The sequence below is a fragment of the Homalodisca vitripennis genome, chromosome 3 (genome assembly GCF_021130785.1).
Source record: "Homalodisca vitripennis isolate AUS2020 chromosome 3, UT_GWSS_2.1, whole genome shotgun sequence".
Lineage (NCBI taxonomy): Eukaryota > Metazoa > Arthropoda > Insecta > Hemiptera > Cicadellidae > Homalodisca > Homalodisca vitripennis.
Genome location: NC_060209.1, coordinates 133,570,767 through 133,589,336, shown reverse-complemented (window position 1 = coordinate 133,589,336; position 18,570 = coordinate 133,570,767). Strand labels below are relative to the sequence as shown.

Below are 18,570 nucleotides of genomic sequence, written 5' to 3'. Positions count from 1 at the left end.
CACGTTATCTACTAGACCGCTCGACTTTGACCTCTGTCTGAGGATGGGGAGGGGTTTGCGATAAGACAATTCCTGTTTTATATTGACGAAATATTGTTCTACGCTAATCTAGTAATCAGTAAAAGCAAAATGTCGAATAACGATTCATGTCTGGGTGTGGTCGGTATAATCCCAAAGTACCGAATGTTTTTTCCTTTGATATGTCTAATCAATAATTTGGTGCCCGATTCGATTGTGTTGGTGGCCGCTTACTATACTGCAGCCTTCAGCTGATACTGATTGTCTACAAGTCACATAATCTAGTCAAATAAAATAAGCATCTAGAAGCATTGCTTGGCAGAGAGTTTTTAATCAATCACCTGTTTAAAACTAGGCAATATACGATACATCATATTTCAGATTGAAAATATTTCTTCTAATGATACCATTGTAAACAGCGGTCTACCCATCACAATCACGATTACTAATGCTTCACACATAGCCTATATCTCAACGTCGTGATCACAACTACTAATGCTGGGAGGGTTTCCTATCAGAGAGAAAACAATAGGCTACGTTGAACTTCCTCATATTCAGAATGGGCAACTAACCTCTGTTAAATCAAAAATGAAAATAATTAAATATGGAGTCCCTCAAGGCTCTATACTTGGCCCCCTATTATTTCTGTGCTATATTAAAGGTTTACCGAATACTTTATTAAATTTAAATAGTAAAATGTGTTTGTATGCAGATGACTGTAACCTAGTTATATCTCATAAATCTCTAAACGAAATAGAAAATATAGCAAACCAAAATATGACATCAATATTATAATTATTTTTGTGAAAAAACTTTGTCACTTAATGCAGATAAAACTAAATATATTTCATTTTGTTCACACAAAAATAAACTCAGTCCACAGCCAAAAATTGAGGTTCAAAACACACAAATAGAAAGAGTAGATCAAATTAAATTTTTAGGTTTGACATTGGATGACTGCTTAACTTGGGATGGTCACATGCAGGTAATTCAAAGGAAAATATCTTCTGGTCTTTATGCATTGAAATCAATTTCAAAATATTGTAATTGGAAACTTTAAAAATGGTTTATTACTCACATATTCACTCGCATATTTCTTTTGGTGTTGCTTTGTACGGAGCAACCAGTAATGCTAATTTGCAAAGTATTTTGCTGTTACAAAAAAAGGCTATGAGGGTTATGTTAAATTTACAGAGACAGGAGTCAGTGAAACAAATATTTTCGGATTTAGGTATTTTAACTATTTATGGGTTTTACATTATAGACACGATATTAGAAGTAAGGAAAGCTAATTACAGCTTACCTAGATTAGGCACCTTCCATAACTATTTAACTAGACACCGTAATCAATTGGCAGCTCCACAGATTAATTTACAGTTCACAAGGAAAAAACCAATAGTTGCAGGCATTAGATTTTACAACAATTTACCTAAAGATATCTTAGCAATTGACAATTTTCAAAACTTTAAAAATAAGCTAAAGCAGTATTTGATCAGTAGACCACTTTATTCATTTGATGAGTTTTTTGTTTTTAGTTAGTAGCCTTAAGGACTGAAATGTAAAATACACAAAATAATCTTGTATCTAATGATAACCGTTATAATGACCGATTTATCATGGGCCTAGAATATAAATTTTGTAGATTGAGTAGGCATTATGCACCTTGTATTATCTTATGATACCATAATTATTGTATTGTATGGTATATTGTAAACTGACACCAATTTATGTTTGTTACATGTTATGTACAAATTATGAATAAAGTGAATTTGTATTGTATTGTATTGTATTGGTTATTACAGTTTAACAATTTCAGTCACATCAATCGAACCATTGCTGAACCGGTGTGTACTTCAGAAACAATTTTTTTTTAATAAGATCCCATACCTATACATCCCATTCTGAAATTTAGCATATATATGTCATCAGTTATAGCGTGAATAAAAATATTTTTTTCAGAAATTTAAAGGGGACGTATTTTGGGTTTTTCAAAACCCGTTTTTTGGGAGGATTCAAAAAATAGTCAAGTGACATAACAAATTAAAGAGCAAATGGAAAAGAATGCCACAAATTTGAGCTCATTAGCTTTAATAATGTTTTAGCTATATTGTTTAGAAAACACCGAGACATAACCAAAAACTGCCTTTTTGTGAGTTTTTAAAAGCTGTAAGTTACTGGCTTTTAAAAACGAAAAGGCAGAAAAAGGGTAGGGTACGATAAGCGGACCCGGTTTTTTATATCGAAGAATATAGTCATTGATACCTAATATTCGCTTCTCAAATCCTTGACTATCAATCGATATAAAAGTACCTATAGTCCTCAATAACAATCATATATTTTAAATTAAAATATGAATTTAATATTTACAGTGATCAAACAAATTATTATAACCAAAACTAGGAAAACTGAAGACGACCATATTTACTCCTCTTACAGTTACAGTTGTTTCTTTCCCACAAATTTCACATAATGGGGTTTTCGGTACGAGTCCAACATGTTAAAGCCACAAAAAAGCAACGTCGTGTAGTTTTCTAAAATTGACAGCAATTTTTAATAATCAGAATTACTTATGTAAAATTGAAATATTATCCCACATGTATTATTTTAGAGTGTTTACAGCTGTTGTTATAGATTATTTACGTTAATAGTTCCAAATAATTAATCAGTACTATTGATTATATCGATGGTTATGATTGTTTGCCAATTTCGATTTATAAAACCGGGTCCGCTTATCGTACCCTACCCCAGAAAAATATAAAATTTTGGTATCTATGAGTTTAAAGGTTGACCTGGTAAATCACAAATTTGACGTTATTAACGTATTCTGCTCATCCTCCTGAACAAAAATATATAGGCCTATGGTTTTAGAGGGTTGCAAATGACAAATAACATGGTTTTAGTGGGACTATTCATAAATAGTTAAGTTTTAATGTCCAGTTTGTGTACTGTGTGTCTCGATATCTGTGTACTTCAATGTTATCTGCAGCTGGGACTGATAGCGTATCTGTTATCTGAGCAGTCCAGGGCTGTGGTCCAGTGCTTCAAAAGATATTGTGTGTTGTAGTTCGGATCGAGTGAGTGCTTGTCAATCATGAATTAACCATCCACTACTTCGACAAATTGTGTGTGTCAGTGTTTTGTCAGGCATGTTAGGAGTATAATTTTTTACCGAAACAAGATTATTTCGTTTTAATGGTAAGTGTTCTCTATTACTGTCCATTTATATATTAATATTGAGTTTTATATGATTTATTACGTTTTTACACTCTACATAAATTACTTTGCATTACTTTACCAATATATATTGATCAGCCCTCTATAATTTGATATTTTACTGATAGATACTATCTCAAGGGATGTTTTTCTTCGTTGACATCAGCGCAGGGCAGCACCACAGCGGGCTGTCGCTGCGCTGATGGCCGGAAGACATTCGTCTCAACCCGATAACAACTAATTAATTTGTATTGAAATTAAAAAGGGTACTTTGGGATTATACCGACCACACCAGTATGAAGAACACAAAAATAGAAATTTATAGAAACAAACATGATAGAACGAAAAAACAACTCTTCAATTACAAAATTACAAACTTACAAGCATTTCCAGGTATTGTGATCGGTATTGTTGTCGCTGTTATCTTATCTTTCTCGAGAATCCTGATTACGGCAGGCCGCGCGGCATCACGTGATTTGCACGGTACATAATTACCTTTCCATTACAATTCAATTTATATTTCTGATTAGCCCCTCTAGAATTTGATATTTTACTGATAGGTACTATCTCGAGGGATGTTTTTCTTTCGTCGACATCAGCGCGGGGCAGCACCGAAGGTGCTGCCGAAGCCCGCGCTGATGGCCGGAGGCACTCGCATTTTGGGTGGCGGAATGTGATCAAGAATAAAAACAAGTTTTGAGTGTTTTTTAAATAAAGAGTTTAGTTTGGTAAATGTTTGTTTTTGTTGAATTTTTGTGTTTGGAGAAATGTAGAGGTAAAACACGGAAGTACAACAAAGCGATGCACCAGCTGAACGGGCGGCGAGACTCTGCAATCACGTTATCTACTAGACGCTCGACTTTGACCTCTGTCTGAGGATGGGGAGGGGTTTGCGATAAGACAATTCCTGTTTTATATTGACGAAATATTGTTCTACGCTAATCTAGTAATCAGTAGAAACGAAATGTGAAATAACGATTCATGTCTGGGTGTGGTCGGTATAATCCCAAAGTACCTTAAAAAGCCTTGTTCATTTGGGTCAAAATTCTGCTCATTACAGTATTATTTTTTATTTACGTTTCCAAAGATGGCGCACCTGATGACGTCATCATGAGGTTGAATCACGGTCATGTGAGGCCCGACGCGGATATACAACATGCAAATATTGCTCCCCGTGTGAAAAGTAGTTCCACTTTTTATGTTCTACAACTTTGTTATTTCTCATTTCCACCCCGTAAAACCTTATATTGTTTTGTTCAGTAGGACGATTCCAATAAGTTAATAACCCTAAACTCATATTTTACCGCTCCGGCCATTACTTTTACAGTTACCAAAATTTTGCATTTTAACTAGTCTTGGTAGGTACAACTTCCATCCCAAAAATCATCAAAATCTGAGAGGAAAAGGTCCAAAATTGTTTTTTCATTGGTTGATTTTGAAATGGATTGTATTACGAAGTTGAAAATTATATATTCACTTAAATAAATTGTAAGAGTACATTGGATAAAAACAACCAAATAACAATTAAGGGCGCTTATTAAAGTCTATTCCAACAGAATTGGACAACTTTTTAAAATAGGGAGTTGTGAAAGAACCAAAAGGTAAATAGTATGTTGGATTTTATTTAAAGAACATTAGGAAAAGACAACTGGAAAGGATTGATAATTTGAAATGGATGAACCTCCAGTCTGATGTTACCCATGTAAGTATGGTCATAATCAACTATAATTTGGCTACCTGAACAAGTAATGACCAATTGTCATTTTTGAGGTTAAAGTAAAGATGTGTTACAATATTAAAATCCCCAAATTGGTTTTACAACTTTCCCATTTCATTACAAGTTTTGCAGATATGCATTGTATGTATACATTGTACTACTCACCCACCACAAACCTATTCACCAAATAGAACAAACAATAATAGCCTTATCAGTAAGTGATACCTGCAAATATCGTATATTTGAAATAAACAATCTACTACCCGACCATCAATAATTACTTTTGGCTTCTAAACTAGATAAATTACACGAATTAAACAAAATAATTGAATTAGTTATAAGTAATTCATACTTAACGTACATAGTCGAATCTGCTGACTAAATTGTTAAATTACAACAAAATCACAAACTATAAATTAATTTCTCCTCATTCAAATAACAGGATTGGAATAATCTTAATGCCAACGTAAACAAACAGTATGACCAACTTAATCTTTTCTAAACAGTTATTCGCTGCTTTTAATAGTCCTCATTCTAAAGCTCGTAATAGTAGTTGTTATAAACATTTGTCGTATATATTACGCAATATTATAATTTTACTGTTTAGTCCTTTGCTGATCCCTGATATCTTTAGATAGCCTACTATCGTATTTTCATTTTAGGAGAAAGTGAATTTATCTACTACTAATCCGATTGCAACAATATTTTAATAGATTGTAAGTATTATGACTTAATTGTTTTCTTCAGGTGAAAGATAGTATTCCTAACTTTTAAATTTAAGTATGAGAATAAATTGATGAAAAGGATCTCCGCCCAAATATGTTATATAACCTCTTCAATGTTTTACCTTAAATTATAATTCTTATTAGTTTGTGGTTCAGGCTCTCCAGACTGGCACTCAATACAGTCTTTGTGATACATAATCAAATATGTGTCTCAAAGACACACTATTGTACAATACTATTGTATTAAATGGCCTTAAATCCTAATTTGACATAGAACTTCTTGATGTCCCTCAGTTTGACTTTGCCGAGTTCAAAGCCATGACGTGTTTTGATTCTTTTCAACCACTTCATAAATTTCACGTATAGAAATGTCATGTATTTGTGTAAATGTGTTTCATTTGTGTGTTTTGTAGTTCTAATTTATAGTTAAATATTTTTTTTTAAGAACACTGTAATTTTAATATTTAATGTGAAGGAACGTATTAATTGAAAGTAAGACACAATACTTCATATGTAATTAATCATTTAAAAACTGTTATTTGTGTAACGTAAGGGAAAAAATTAATAAAATGTATACTTGGATCAGTTATGAAGGTCAGGAAGTGGACTTACTTCATAGCTGTCTTAAGCTGAATTCCAAAAAATCTATGATTGCAGAGCTTGCAGGCAGACAATACTACTTGTCTCTGATATCAAAACAATGTGGGATTGAATCCTACTCCTAAAAGAAAAGGATTCACAAAGGTGATTGGTAGGACCTCATCTCTTGTCATTTATTGTGACTAGAATTGGACATATGTAAAAAGGAAGATGGCAACAGAAATTGTGTTCCATAATGGTTTTACCTTTACGTTGACATCTTTCATTGAATGCGCTGGATGTTAACTTGGCAGTCACCAACTGTCCCTACAGGTACACTATTACAATTTAGAATGGCTTTTCACCGACTAGCTATGAATGTTGGGTTTGAACGATCAAAAATTGTTTTGAATCATAATTACCTTGCCCGTGTTTGATGATTTCGTTCAAAGAATAAGAATACATCTACAACAAAATGACTAGTACTTTTATTATTTGTTGTAGAAGTTATGCTGTTTCAATCTGTTTTGATCTCTTCAGGTACTATAGGTGTATTGATTTGAAATATGTTTATTCATGTTAGTACATAAAAAGTACATGAATGTTGTCAAGCATTTACAGATGTAAGTTGTTTTCTTTTTACAAAGTTCCAGTTTATGGGATTCAGTTGCTATATTGCCCTTTTGTTTAGGTTATAACAGTGATTGCCTAATAAAGGTAGTTTGTTAGCTTTCATCAATTTATTAGTGTAAAGAATAGCTTGGTACATGTAATGACTATAAACTATCATGATAACCAAACTAGAATATTTATCTTTGACTATCGTTCTAATCAAGGTCCAAAATAATATGAATACACTTTTGTAGTATTAGTATCTTATTTAAATTAAATTTTTATGTACTTCCATAAATGCATAAGCCAAACACAATTGCAGAGTTTACATTAGCAAAATAGAGGAGTCTTAACCCTTTTAGTGCCAACGTCCTAAAATTAGGACGTTGGATAATTGTATGAAGATTGCCAGCGTCCTATTTTTAGGACGTCGGCAGTTTATGCATAGATTGCCAGCGTCCTATTTTTAGGACGTCGGCAGTTTATGCATAGATTGCCAGCGTCCTATTTTTAGGACGTTTTGTAAAAAAAGATTAAAAATATATATTTAGTAATTAAAATAAACATATCAGTAGTGTTTTGGAATCACAATAAAGCAATCTTTCCAAGTATTACTTTGTTTAATTTAATTTTTTTAAATTTACTTTAATTTTACTTTTTTAATTTTTTAAAAAAGTAAAAAACAAGCAAAAAAAACTGTTGTGTTTGTAGTGTTGAGAGCCCTAAAGGAGGAGGAAAAAGAAAAAAATCCTTGTATATGTGTGTTAAGTGCAAGAGAGGGGTGCACACAAAGTGTTACCCTTCACACTTCTGCTGAGTTTTTTGTTTATGATTTTTCTATGTGTACATATATGTAAATAGTTACTTTTTATTTTTAGTGTTTATAAGTGAACAATTAATTTTTATTCTTTCAAAAACAAGATACGATAATGAAAAGTGAAAAATATTTGCAAGGTTGACTAACTAATATTGTTATAGTAACCAGAAAAATTAGTTGACATTTAATTCACAAAATGGAATGTTTTCCTGGTAAGTAAAATTTTACATGTTTTTTTAAGTTAGCATTTTCAAATTTTGAGATTTTGTTCAGAATTAAATGAGGAATTGAGTCATGTACCTAATGTTGTGCCAATGTGATTTTTTCTGTACTGTATTTCAAGTCAAACTCAAAAAATATATATTTTTTTTATTTTTTACTGAGTATTTTTTACCTGAAAAAATAAATAAACAAATTTGGTTGTATAATTAATTATATTTTTGAAAAATACAATTATCTAGGAGTAATATAAAAAAAGAAATAGGAATTTATCTTAAAAAATGGTCCAGTTAGAGTTTTTTAAAGAAAATGAGTAATTTTTGGCCAAAAGTGGCTGGCAATCTTGGTACAGACAGGTGTGTGAAGGCCTGGCACTTTCAGTATAACTGTAACAAATTATGCTTGGCACTAAAAGGGTTAAAGTATCTATTGAACACATTTTTAACATTCTGTAAATTACAAATAAATCAGAGGTATTTTTTTTATATAACTTGATCAACATGCAACCAAGTTAAATGTTGATCAAGAATTAAACTAAAAAATGTTGTTGACTCTACTTGTAGATTTCTGATGTCAGAGATCAAACCTAAGACAGCTTCAAAGGGAATAACTTTGGTTGTTTTGAAGCTCAAAGTGGAAGGTGAATAGAGTAGGTACCTATTATAAATTCATTTGCAAACAGTCATTCAACAGGTCCCGATAAAATACCTATGGTAATTGAAAAATCTTCCATTAACACATGTTACTAATTCATCTTTAATGACAGGGAAGTTTTCTTATATATTAAAGATTGCTAAGGTGATTCTATTCACAAAAAAGGAGACACCAAGAAGTGAAAGCCATAAACCAATGTCATTATTACAAACTTTTTTAAAAATATTTGAGAGTTGTAAATGAACAAGTTTTAAACTACAGGTAAAGATTGATGGCAACTAACATGGGTTTATACTAGTTCAACGGTTACTGCCAAGGCATATTTTATACAAAATATTATTGAGGGAATTAATAAAGGAAACAAACCATTGGAAATATTCATGGATTTAACCCGAGCATTTGATAGTGTAGCTTGTGATAAACTAATTAATGTTCTGTCACATTTTGGAACTATAAATAAAGAATTGAATTGGTTTAGTTCTTATTTGACTAATCGTAAACAGTATGTACAACTAACATATACCAACAATGAAATTAGAAAGAAATATTTATCCGAACATTAAGTTATCAAATATGATGTTCCCCAAGGCTCAATACCAGACATAATTATAGAAAATAACCTTTATTCTTATGCTCATGACACAAACCTTGTTGCAAGGGGCAAAGATTAAAAAATAGTTTTTAAATCTGATATTAACTGCTTTTTAAGCCAGAAGAATCTTTTATTTAATCTCAGTAAAGCTAAATTAATACAATTTAAAACATATTAATCTAAATGCAGTTCTTAATCTTAAGTTAAGACTGGCAATCAAAGTATATCAGGTGAGTCAAAATTTCTGAGTTTATTAATAAAATTTTAAGTTGAAACCAACATGTCCAATCTTTCATGAATAAAATATCATCTGGACTATAATGTTCTCACACAAAGTCAAAGTCAAAATATCTTTATTACATCATCGTCAAGATGAGAATGGTGTCACAGAGAATTTACAATACAGGTCCAACCAGGTCAATACAATACAACAATACAATACGGGTTAACGATTGAAAAATTCATTTAAAGAGTAAAATGGGCGTTCTTGCAGCCACGTCTTGAGATATTGGCCAAAAAGCTGCTTATTTGATTTATTCAGGTTTTCAGGCAGAGCATTCCACATCTTGGCCCCAATGTAGCTGGTCTTCTTCTCAGTTGAGCTGAGCCTGTGTATTGGTAGACAGTAGTTGGAGGCGTGTCTGGTGTTATATTGGTGCTGTTGTGTTCCCTTGTTTGCCAGGTCTGGCATCTTGATGTAAACATGAGTTGTTGCTTCTAAGATGTACAAGCCAATAACTGTGAGGACTTTGAGTTCTTGAAAGGCTTCCCTGCAGGTGTCTCTCGATCGTAAGTCTTTTAGGATTCTAATAGCTCGCTTTTGGAGTATAAGGACACGTTGTAGGTTTCCTGCGGTAGTACCACCCCATACAGCAATTCCATGCCATTATTACCAACTTTTTTAAAAATATTTGAGAGTTGTAAATGAAATGGGCATGGTAGGCTACTTTTGCTGTCGCCAAGTCACGTGTGTTCTTAATTCGCCTTAAGACAAAAAGTCCTGTACTTAATTTACTGCAGAGGAAGTCTATACGTGCTGTCCATGAGAGTCTATCGTCCAGTGTGACACCCAGATATTTTGTGTTTGTGATTTCTTCTAGTCCGGGCAGCCTTCCGTTATGTTCTCTTTGTCCTCCCAGTATTAGCTGTTTTGTTTTATTTTCGTTCACAGCAAGGTCATTGTTCTGGCAGTACTGAACTGCCATATTCAGTGCAATGAAGCTGTCAACCTCCAATTGTTCTACATTAGGTCTCCCAAGCAGAAGTATTGTGTCGTCAGCATACATAAGGGAATTGCAGTACAACTGCATATGCTGTGAAAAGTCATTTGTGAACAGTATAAACAAAACAGGCCCCAAGACTAAACCTTGAGGGACCCCTCACGTGGTTGGTTGTAGTTGGGATTTCATTGTTTCTGTTTTGTTGTTTGAGGTGTGTACTATTTCCACAAACTGACTTCTACCTGATAGGTAGCTGGAGAACCATTCCTTTGCTTTCCCTTGTATTCCCAAATTAGTTATCTTATTCAAGAACTGGTCATGGCTCAGGCAGTCAAATGCTTTACTATAGTCCAGGAGGATTGCTGTTGATGCATTACCCTCTTCTCATTGGTCAAAAAGGAATTCCACTAAGCTAATCAGTGCTGTAGTAGTAGATTTCCCTGCCAGAAAGCCGTGTTGATGGGGTGTTAGCAATTGGTTTTTGAGAAGATGTTCAAACAGTCTTGTTAGTACTATTTTTTCAATCACTTTGAAAAGGTGGGTATAAGTGAAATGGGTCGGTAGTTAACTGCCTGAGTAGGAGAGTCTTTTTTAAACTTTGGATATACTTTAGCGATTTTGAGTGCCGAAGGAAATATTCCTGCGCTGAAGGACTTGTTGGTAATGTCTACCAACGGATCTATTAGTTCGTTCTCGCATGCCTTTAACAGTTTGGAAGAAATGTTGTCATATCCTGTTGATGATTTAGGTTGGAGTGATTTAACTATTTTAGAAATTTCTTGCCTGCATGTCGGTGTTAATACTAAGTTTGTGATTTCTGTCGAGGGTGCTGTCAATGGGAATTGTCTTCCTGTGTCTTGATGGTTGGTTTTAATTGTTTCTTCTGCTATAGTAGTGAAAAAATTGTTTACGTAGTCTGCTATTTCTTTTGGGTCTGTTGATTCCTGTCCTTGAATCTCTAGGTTGGTTAGTTTGTTTGAGTCTTCTTTTGATTTCTTCTCAGAGTTGATTACATCCCAGATGGCTTTTGACTTGTTGCTGGACTCTGCTATTTTTGTTATGTTTATTTGCTGTCTAACTCTTCTGAGGTGCAAGTCATAGTCTTTTTTAAGGTTGATACCCTTCTTTTATGTTCCTCACTACCACTAGCTAGGTACACATTTTGTACTCTCAAGTATTGTTGTTTTAAGTCAGTCGCTGTTTGGTCATTTATAGTGGGAGTTTTCTTCTTTTTGTGCCTTGTGATGCTTAAAGGATGCATGGTTTAGTGCCCGTTGGATGGTAGTGTTGAACTTAGCATATGCATTGTTTGGATCTATTGTGTTGTAGATATCTGTCCAGTTTTCCTGTTGTAAGGTTTTCTTGAATGCAAGTATATTTTTGTTACTGAAGGTCCTTTTTTTAGTTATTGGGGCACTTGGTGGTTCTGTGCTTGCGCTCACTACTTCACATATCTGGCCTGTGTGGTCAGATATGCAGGTGTTGAGTACTTGCACCTTTATGTCTGCTGTTGGTAGGTTAGTGCAAACACAGTCTATGGAGGTTTGTGTAATTCTGGTGGGAGGAAGCTCAACCCTGTACATGCCAAAGCCATCAAGCGTGTCCGTTAGCTCCAGGTGGTCGTTCCTTTTGGCAAGGCAGTCTATGTTGATGTCTCCAATCAGTATTGTAGAGTGTTTTTCTGCTGCAACATCTTCCAGGACATCATTTATAACTTCAAGACCTGTCTCTACATTACCCTGGGTCCTGTAAATTCCTATCACAAAGAGGACTTTTTCCTTCATTGATATTTTCAGGGCAGCCATTTCACAGATTATCTCAATGCAAAAGTCCTTTAAGTCAACTGCTTCTGTTTTTGTTGCTATGGAGTTCTGTGTGAAGATGGCTACTCCACCTTTTTGGTGGTTTTCTCGACAGAATGCTGTTTTCATGGAGTATTCGGTTAGTCTGGTGTTCTCAAGAGTTTCCTTCTTCTGGCCGTGCTCTGTTAAAATCACTATATCTGGTTTTAACGATCTTAGCTGTTCACAAATGTCAAAAATGTGCAACCAAGACACTTTGAAAGAAATTTACTTTGCATTAATACATTCTCATATTAGTTATTGAATTAGTATCTATGGTGCAACTTCAAACCCCCTAAAATTATTAACATAGAAGAAAAACACCTTTTCAATCAAAATCTTAAAAAATGCCTTACAGAAAATTAATTTAGCCATTTTTATTAACTTGAAGTTTTTTAAAGTTACAGCAAAATTCAGCTTAACTCAAGCTTATTTAATTTGTTGACTCAATAATATTTTTTAAACAGCGCGAATTTAGAATAAGTTTGTTTTATTATACTAATTTAATACTGTACACTGATTACTATTCAATCTGTATTTTTCCTTGCGTATACTGTGATGAATAAAGATATTTGAATTTGAATTACATGGAACCCTCTCCATATCTATCATGCACTAAACTCAACTCTTCCTGGAAGTCTTCAAGGCAAAGCCTAGATCCTGGCTGACCCCACATTCGATATGCCTGGTTACATTGATATACCCTAGGAGCTACCATATATCTTCAGCTGCTCACTCATGATCACTTCTCTCTTGGCCTTAATTTGCTACATATTCTCAGCTCTTCTCTATGTTATGTGGTCATGAGTACCGGCTCCCGTGCAGCCATCCTCTTAATTCTCTATCTCTCTTCTCTCAACCACTGACACTGATCTCCACTCTTTCTGATTTCTGGAAGATCCCTCTCTCTGCAGTAAAAAAAATTGCTGAAGTATCATGTTGAGATAACTTCTTCAACCCCACTCATTCTAGAAGCCCTCAAGGACGCTATGTTGTCCACCTTCCCCTTAAGACCAAAGTGCTCATTAACAAACACACACACGCACACACAAAAAGTATCACATAAAAATATTAAAAAATGCCTGGTCCTAAATGAGTTATATTTGTATTTAAATCTTGTTTTAACAAAAATATTGAAACAGAAAGGAATATTTTTAAAAAGCCAACTTTTTTATTTATTCATATAGGAAAAACTTGATTTCTGTCATGTGAAATATAACTTCACTAAGCATTATTTTTACCATACAGAAAAATTCAGATCTGAATTTAATTTGATTTTATTACTATTCAGTACATGCAACTGCTCAATACAATAATACCTAAATTCTTATGAGCCATAATATAATGAAATACTGTATCATAAAAAACTAAAATAGGAATGTTAAAAAAGCACAAAATAATATATTTTATACAAGCTTTACTTAATACGATTGAAGAAAGGGAACAACATTGGCAGAGGACAAGGTTTAAAATAAAAAATAAAACGATCACATTTTACTTTTATTGACTGACAATTTTATTTACAAAGGTTGCAACAAATCTGATTTATTTGTAAGATATTCAAAACAGTAAGCTGTCATTATGTTATTTTAACAGGTGAAATAGTACAGAATATTTCTGTATCATTTTAAAACCTCTCAGGAACATATATTCTAGAGATCGAGACTTTACTATGAATATGGATTTGTAAATGCCCATTTCAGACTTGGATAATCCAAAGTAAAGAATTTTACTTTATTATTTGGCCATTTATAAAATTTTGGATTGGTAAACAGTATAATTTGAACACATCTACACTTTGACGTTACCCACATAGTTAAACTTCAACAGGTCATAATACTTACAAAATTTAAGTTTTCTTAAAACAGCCTTCACATTTCTATTCCTGAGAATAATGCTGTTCAGAATGTTGTGCCGCATAATCCCCTCTCATTTGAAAAGTTTTAGCTAGATCAAGGAGGTGAATTTCAAGACAGCCACCACTATTGCCATACTTCCTAAAATTTACATCCCCACTGACAAGACACCCCTTCACAACGTTCAAATTTTACAGGGATGTATCCAGACTTTTCCCTCACCTATATATTGTGCTACGAAAATCCAATATATCTAATTTAAACAATAGTTCCACAAAGTTAATTGCTATCACTCTGAAAATATGATACAAATATATTATGGTCAAAAACTAATTTAACATACTAAACAATCCCTGGAATACATAATTTTTTAAGTTCTATTTATTACTAAAACTAGTACATACACGCCGCTTTGTCCGCAATTTCTATGCAACATTCTGTGTTATTTGTTTGAACAGCTTCCACGATTTCAGTAACACTTGAACGAATTTAGATCAATGTAAAGGAACTCCAAAGTCGAAGTTCATGGTTTTCTTAGTGAAAGCACTTTTAATATGAGTTAATATGATAGTCCTATGATATTTTTAAAGCGGAATTAGTCATATTATATCATGCATTAGGTACCCATTTTGCAGTGTTCATGATTAAGAGGACCAGAAGTTAAGCAAAAGTATGAGTAATTCTTATTTCAGGTTTTGCACTTCCAGTTTAAATTAATTATATTTTCAACGTAAAATTGGAGTTTGCTATTTTGCTCTGAGAAACAATGTAAATAGACAGCAGAGTTTTCTAAATTGTATGGATATAGATAATGTTACTGAAAATTAAAAACTAAAATCAACATCCACACTATTACGATTTAGAATGATTTTTCACTGTGAATGTGATATCACCTCGGTGATTTTTTTGTTATAAAAACTGCATTTAGTGTCTTGTGTATTGCTGTGAGATCCAGAATAAATTAATTGGTTTACCTTTTTGCTACAATGTTAAAACATTTTATTGTTACTTTTGTTATGCTTTTACTCTATAAATGAAAATAAATTGAAAGTATTTGTTAAAATAATTATACATATGGTCATGCTGTCATAATACAATGTTTACACATTACAGTTGAATAAATTTAACTGGCTCTTTGAATTCATATTACACAACTTAAGAGACCAAGATAGAATTTATTCTCCTTTAAAGAACAATGGGGCGTAGTCCAGAAGGATTTACAAAATAAGAATAGGCTTATGTTCATCTCAGGAAACCTAAGAATGTCCATGTACAATTTCAGTAAAATTGCTTGAATAGTTTATACATGAAAGCTAAATAAACAAATGCACTTAGGATGCAGGTACTAAAAGAGAATTTAAGGTACTAAAATTAATAGTCAAGAGAAATTTCCTAAAGCAAAATTAATATGTTCTTGAGAGTATTTTAATAAATTCAGAAACATCCTAGAAGCAAACAATTCCAACACTTGATAATATTACCTATTTTACAAACAATTTCAATTTACTAATTTGAATCGTAGTTTTTAGTTTTGAATCATAGTTGTAAATTTAAATCATAGGACCTAAATTGAATCATAGTTTTAGGTCCTAAAGGGATATTATATACTTCTCACAACTATTGTCAAAATATATACAAAATTAATCCTTGATCTAAGTGAGTTTATGATTTTAAAACATAACCTTTCCAGTAAAAAAATATTATTGTCATTTTAGTGAATTTATTATTTGATCACAACACATGTAATATATAATGAGCAAACTCATGATTGAGTGTTGAGTAATATAATTGATTAAAATATTGTGACTATATGTAATAATAATAGTAAATACAACAGTCATAAACAAGAGAATACTATTAATTTTTTGACTTGATTCTAAAAATAAATAAATAAAAGCGTACATGTACAATTGTTTATAAATTGTGTATACATATATATACACACACAAACATATTACTACATATTGTACAGATAAAACCAAAAAATAATATTAGTACTTACATTTTGACAAAATAATTAATTACACCATAGCCCTAAGGATAAATAGCTTTAAAGTATACAAAGTTGTGCCTCACCAACCAAGCAATAATAGTAGAGGATGGTTAAATAATAATAAGTCATCTTTTAATTTCTGATAAAATTTACTTAACTTATTTCCTACAGATGGGAAAAGTGTAAATATGGATTATACCAAGTTATAGTATAAATAATTAGTAATAAATCTGTTTGCGTGTGAATTTTTACGGATATTACTCTCAACAGTTTTAAAGTTGGGACAAATGTAAGTAAGAAATTGCAGATGTAGAAAGATACAAGGTGTAACTTCTTAGATATATCATTACTGCCACTCCACGTGCTGAGAGTTTGTAGTTTTTCTACCTTCTATAAGACTGGCTTCTACACTCATCTAGAATGTGCAATATATTTTTGATAAATAGACAATCCTAAAAGGGTTGTATAAAATATTATTGCATGTACAGAGAGTGGGATTCCCTTTCTTTCTAGCATTAATTCTCAAAGCTTTTGTTGGAGCAAGTTTTACCACTGCACCTTTTCCTTCCATTCTCATTTCTTGATTATTCATTCCTCAGAAACTTCAGCCTTTGAGGCCAGAATTTGTGACAAATAATTAAGTAATAAACACTTTAGCTTCCACTCCAATAATGCCCGACTGACATGGTACTGCTAGGAAAGCAGCCAATTGCGTACGTCTGCCCCACCTTAATAATTGACAGGATTAAAGAAGCATTGTACTCATTTCACTTCCGCTTACTTATTGTTTATAACTCGGCATTTGTTCAAACTGTATCAACATATTATATGATGGTTTAAAAAAAAAAATCACAGTTGGTTAGCATATTATTTTCATTTGCATTATTTACTGATATGCAACAGTTGATATCAATTACTTACTTGAATTATACAACACTTGGAACACCACAGTGCATATCTGGTTTGTTTTGTAAACTTTTCTGCAAGCAATAATTAAAAATCACAGTGTATCGTGGCTTTTGTGTGCAATATCTCCAGTATCCCGTTGCCAACTAAACAGACAAGCCAGTACTGCCCACCATATTTTCATAACGTATGCAGTTTTGTAAATTACTTCCACTTATATTTAATTAAAGAGGATATATCTAACCAATATGAAGGTTGTGAAAAATACTCATATATATATGCATGTGCAGGCCTCCTTAACCTACATTGATCAAAGTAATTAAATACTTTAATTACCGGGATACTTCAATTCAAACAAACATAGTTCAGTTAAAAGATCTGTTGGTCAGACATGACTAATGCATCACGTAAACTTTAAAGTATCAGTCCATTATTGATGATTGGTGAGGTACTGGGATAAAATAAAATACCAAAATGGTTACGTTTTCTTTCATCTTAATATCTTATAAATGAGATCTAATACATCCTACATTTTTATTGGCATTGTAGGCAAGCACAACATGGCATTTTGCAAAATCCCTTATTTATAAAATAATAACATTACATTAAAGCATTGATTATTGTTTTCTTATTATTCGTCTCATATCGTCTACATTAATGTCATTACATTTGATATATTATTAATTTCTAATCTTAAACAACACATCAATCAAAGTTTATCAGTCATCTGTGAATAAATACTACTTACAAAATGTAGACATGCATAATTATTTTAACAATAACAGTGCAATGTTCTATATTTATTACTGGAAATCAATAATAATTAAATTAGACAAAGTGTAAAAAAATACTAACTTTATAAGCTATAATAAAATCTTAACTTAATGGAATGTGCATAAAGACTAATGATATGAGCAAAACATGTTTAAACAAGTACACAAACAGTGCATCAATACTGATGAGGAAGGCACAAGAGAACATATTAGAAACACTTTGTGATTATTATATAGTTATTTACACTCGACTAGACTAGAATAAATAAGGACTGCTGCATCAGTGATATCAGGCACTATATTCAAGGCATTTTGAGGCACTACATTAAATATATTGGTTTGTATTCCAAAAGACACACAATTTTTATATTGTAGTTAAATGTTAAACCAATTTATAAAATTATAATTATAAGATTCTTAAAATAAGGAACAAGTATTCATAGCTTAAATGAATAAGAAAAGGCACTTTAGAGTAAAGAAGATACATTATTAAAGCTGGGTAGATATTTTTTTTAGTGCGCACCGAGAAAAAGTATTGGGTTTTAACATACTCATATTGACCTGAAAACTTATATATCTACTTCTTCAGGTTACAAACAAATTTGGCTCCCAAATAATGAATATACGCAATTCCAACCACAAATTTAATAATAATACAACCTCAGACATCTCTTCCGTCATGAAGTTAATAGAGGTTTTATCCTCAGTGGTTAAGCCACCACTATAAATTTAAAATGGTTTGGATAACCAATCAATTTTAGATGAGTAAATCAGGGAAGTGATTTAATAAAAGACCCACCCAGCTCTTAGCAGTGTCGACTGAGACAAAAAATTG

At 32.3% G+C, this 18,570-nt stretch overlaps 1 protein-coding gene across 1 annotated transcript in view; it reads right to left on the bottom strand.

Moving 5' to 3' along the window:
- Nucleotides 1-5,425, bottom strand: part of LOC124358360 (regulator of nonsense transcripts 2-like) — a 51,326-nt gene extending 45,901 nt beyond the window's left edge. Inside the window, exon 1 of the mRNA XM_046810662.1 lies at nt 5,310-5,425. The gene's annotated coding sequence lies outside the window, so the exon portion shown is untranslated. The remainder of the gene's footprint in view (nt 1-5,309) is intronic.
- Nucleotides 5,426-18,570: the final 13,145 nt, after the last annotated feature.